This window comes from Callithrix jacchus, chromosome 2 (assembly GCF_049354715.1).
Source record: "Callithrix jacchus isolate 240 chromosome 2, calJac240_pri, whole genome shotgun sequence".
Lineage (NCBI taxonomy): Eukaryota > Metazoa > Chordata > Mammalia > Primates > Cebidae > Callithrix > Callithrix jacchus.
This window is the reverse complement of record NC_133503.1, coordinates 17,991,492-17,996,241: the sequence shown is the minus strand read 5'-3', so window position 1 is coordinate 17,996,241 and position 4,750 is coordinate 17,991,492. Positions and strand designations below refer to the sequence as shown.

Here is a 4,750-nt window from a genome sequence, read left to right as displayed (position 1 = left end):
TCTTAGCAGTGTCTCAGAAGAGGGATTAAGAGGTGAGATGTATCAGATTTTGGGGTCTAGGTTTCCATCCATTTCCTGTGGCTTCTGTTATGCATTAACGCAAACTGTTGGCTTAAATCAACAGAAATTTATTCTCTCAACGTTCTGGAGACCAGAAGTCCAAAATGAAAATGCCGATAAGGGCATGCTCCCTCCGAAGGCTCTGGGACAGAATCCATTATTTGGAGTGTCTAGACTAAGGGATAGTTTGCACCACCAGGATGATTGACAGAGCATCAACAGACCATGTAGGCAACTATTACCAATGATCCCTTGAATACTAATTCCAGGGGATGTTGGGTGTTTTCCAGTAAGAAGCTTACTATTACTATCTATTTATATTCTTTTTTTTATGAGGCATTTTATTTGTAAACATATGTGTTAAATCCCTAGAAAAAGAATCCCAGGATTTTCCCTCCTGTGTGTTTTCATCTTGCTTCTACATGGTCCATGACGCCAGCTGCGGTTGTCAGTACAATGAAACCAAACTGGCCGGACAGAAGCAGATTATTCTGCCATTTTCTAGATCTTTGAGTTGCACATCAAAGCTGGGACCGATCACTCCACACTTGCTTAGCCTGCCTGTGAGGTTCACAACAATTTTCCCAGCTCTGTAATCGTCAATGATTTCAAATTCGCCAACGTAACCATGCTCCATCATCACAGTGAGAAACCGGACGATGACTTTGGAGCAGGCCTAATAAGCACCTGGCGTTTGCCTCTCTTTTCAGCATTGTTGATGCTCTTGAGAGCATCAGCCAGGACATTCATGCACACCATTGCGGCGGCACAGAAAGAGGACAGGAGGGGAGAGTGCACGGAGTTATCTATCTATTTATATTCTTTAGAGATAGGATCTCACTCTGTTGCCCAGGCTGGAGTGCAGTGGTGTGATCTTGGCTCACCACAGCCTTAACTTCCGGGACTCTAATGATCCTCCCACCGCAGCCTCCTGAGTAGCTGAGGCTACAGGCATACACTACCATGCCCAGCTAATTTTTAAAAAAAAATGTAGAGGCAGGGGGTCTCACTACCTTGCCCAGGCTGATCTTGATCTCCTGGCCTCAAGTGATCTCCCACCTTGGCCTCCCAAAGAGCTGAGATTATAGGCATAAGCCACTGTGCCTGACCAGTAAACTTACTTCACATATGTAACCTGTTCTCCTGAACATTTATTTCACCTCAGATTTTTCTTTTCTTTTTTTCTAGGATATCCAATATCCTCAGAATGGTTAGGAAACTGCTTAACTAGAGAAAGAATAAAAATGATCCAAGCCCCAAACCTGGGAAACATCTATGCCTGAGAGATGAACTGAAGAGGAAGAACCAATGGAGCCATGAGATGAAGGAGCAACAGAAATAATGGAAGATGCAACTGGAAGATGACATTGAGAAGCCCCCAGACAGGGGAGCTTTTGGGTTGCCCAAACTCACCACACACAGTGTTCATCAGTACCTCTCCAGGGGTTCTGAAAGACACCCTCCTCTTGTTGGGAAGACAAAAAGTCTGCCCATCTCTGCTCCTAGGTGCCTGAGCCTAGGTACTTCTCTTCCTCTGTCCATTCACTTCCAGCTCTGCCTTCTCCACATGCCCCTAGAAGATCGCTGTCTTTGTCACCTCAGATGTTCAAGATTCAGCTCCAAGATGCCATCTGTCTTTGAACCATCAGATCTTTGCTGACCCTCTGTTGGAAACAGATGCTTGGTGCTGTAAAGAAAATCAGCACTGAGACAAAGGATCTCTCAGCAAGGCAATTTTACTTTCTGCAGAAAGGGTAGTACTTGCTAGTGGTCTTGCTACGAGAGTACAATGAACAAAGGAAAGGCAGGGATATTTATTCCTTATGCATTAGGTCCTTACTGCTGTGTCTGATCTCTGTTGGTTGGAGCCAGACTTCAAAATCTAAACTGAATTTAATTAGCTAACGACTTAGAACTTTTCTAAATAAGTAAAGGCAATGGAGAATAAAGGAAAAGAGGAAGTCTAAATAAGGAAAGGAGAGGAAGTACTTGTGAATGCACTTAGAAAAGTAACAACATAAATATTTTCGTTAAAGTACAAAGACGTAGAATGTACTATGTGCCTGTGAGCACATCCAGCACAAATATCTTAGTTAAAGTACAAGGACATAGAATGTACTTATTCTTTTATGTCTAAAAACTACATAGGTTAAGGCTTAACAAAGAGTTACCAGCAAAAAGCAAGAAGGCTTTGAAGAAAGTTAGTTTTTAAAAGAGATTATTATTTCTGACATTTATTATTATTATTCCTTAACAAGAAAAAACTGAGGAAGAACTTTGTACTTTCTACACCCTTCCATGTCAGTTTGCCCTGCCTCACCAACGGAGGGACATCTTTTTGGAAACGTCAGATGACATCAGCCCTGCCCCCTTAGACTTTTCCTGCGACATGGACTCTGGGGAATCACTGATCGATACTGGAGAGCAGAGGGCAAAAGAACAGAATTGGTGGCACCCTTTGATCTCAGTGTCCAAAGCCAGAGTGCTTTTGCCTCTTCGCTAAGTCAGTGCTTAAACATGAGGTCACTCTCTGCTCCTGAATCACAACCACATACTTCATGTCTCCCAAAAGCAGTGTTCAGTAGGAAAAGAAAAAAAATGCATTATCTCCCTGACTGCTCACCAATGTCTGAGAAATGCAAAATCATGACAGTCCACCGAAGCACTGTTTATGTGCACAGTCCTTGTGGGATTCTCTAAGGGAGGGGAGAGATTCCAACACAGTCAGCAGTTTGGGCTTCCACAGGTCTCGGAGGCTTCGGATTCTCCTGCAACTTCATTTATCCTCCCCTGGTTACCTGCACTGTGATGGCAGCTGGAGCCCTAGGCGGGTCCTCATTGGATTTTTCTGACAGCTGCACTGAATCATTTTTCCAAGTCACTCATTCTTCCTGAAAATGTGCTTCATCTCCTGGCAGGTGGAGGGTGCAGCAGAACATTCTCACTGTCACTTGAGTTCTATATCTTGAGATGCTCTTGTCTGTACTGTGGAGTCTCAGCAGGGACCAATGCTTCATTTCCTTGTCTGAATTAACTGTAGGTTCCCACCTAGTTTCACAGGTCCTGGAGTTAACAACCTCTTGGTGGTGATGAGTTTACCACTATGTGGCTTTGTTCATAGTAATGAATTGTCCCTTCAGAGGCCACCAAAGGAAACAACACTGAACTCCAGGCATCACATGCATCAGGATTTGAAGAAGAGTTATCTCACCAGTCAGGGGCACAGTGATCCCTGCTTCTTTTCTTTTTTCTTTTTTTTTTTTTTGATACAGAGTCTCACTCTGTTGCCCAGTGCCCAGGCTGGAGCGCAATAGTGTGATTTTGGCTCGCTGCAACCTCCACTTCCCCAGTACAAATGATTCTCCTCTCAGCCTCCCAAGTAGCTGGGATTACAGGCGCCCACCCCCACGCCTGGCTAACTTTTAATATTTTTAGTAGAGACAGACTTTCACCATGTTTTACCATGTTGGCCAGGCTGGTCTCGAACTCCTGAATTCAGGTGATCTGCCCGTGTCACCCTCCCAAGTGCTGGGATTGCAGGTGTAAGCCACTGTGCTTGGCCAGCAATCCCTGCTTCTGAATATAACACTGTCATTCAGAATGCTGAGCCATCTGCCTCTCATTATGGCCGAACAGAACCATGCACTATATGGCAATTTAGACACCAAGGATGTCTCCTCTCCCTCTTTCCCAAGGCCCAGTTAAGATGATCATAAGGGAATATTTTAAAATCTAAGCTTACACTGATACAGTGACTATGAAAGGGAGCATCAGTGGATGAGAGACTGAACTGCATGGGAAGTGGAAGGTGACAGGGAGATGGAGAGGTGAGCACTCTTGCAGGCTGGAGGAGTCAGAGCTTGGAGAGCTCTGAGAAGAAGAGGAGAAGAACAGAGGCAGTGTGTTCCCAGGGAATTTGAGATAAATGAGACTTCTGGTTCCCCAACATGACACAAGTAAAATAAGATCTGAGAACAGGGCCAGGCACAGTGGCTCACACCTGTAATCCCAAAACATTGGAAGACCAAGGCAGGCAGATCATGAGTTCAGGAGTTCGAGACCAGCCTGACCAACATGGTGAAACCCCGTCTCTACTAAAAATACAAAAATTAGCTGGGTGTGGTGGCCCACACCTGTATTCCTAGCTACTCAAGAGGCTGAGGCAGGAGAATTGCTTGAACTCGGGAGGCAGAGGTTGCAGGGAGCCTAGATCATGCCACTGCACTCCAGCCTGGGCAATAGAGTGAGACTCTGTCTCAAAAAAAAAAAAAAATCTGAGAACACTGTCTTAATTTATTGTCTGTGATGGGGCCACAGACCGTATTTTCTATCCCCCTACCCTTCATACAGAAACTGGCAGCCAGGTGTCCAACGTCGAATGAGAGATAGGAGCTTTACCAAACAGCACGTGTTCGCACTCATAAGTGGGAGCTAAGCTATGAGGATGCAAAGGCATAAGAATGACACAACAGATTTTGAGGACTTAGAGGAAAGGGTGGGAAGAGTATAAGGGATAAAAGAGTATGAATTGTATGCAGTGTATACTGCTCAGGTGATGGCTGCACCAAAATCTCACAAATCACCACTAAATAACTCATGTAACCAAACACCACCTGTTCCCCAATAACCTATGGAAATAAAATTTTTTTAAAAAATAGGAAGGCACTTTGGGAAGCCAAGGTGGGTGGAT

The 4,750-nt window shown here is 44.6% G+C and overlaps 1 pseudogene; it reads right to left on the bottom strand.

Moving 5' to 3' along the window:
* Positions 1–428: 428 nt before the first annotated feature.
* On the bottom strand, positions 429–819 carry LOC100413747 (small ribosomal subunit protein uS8 pseudogene; annotated as a pseudogene).
* Between the last annotated feature and the right edge of the window lie 3,931 nt (positions 820–4,750).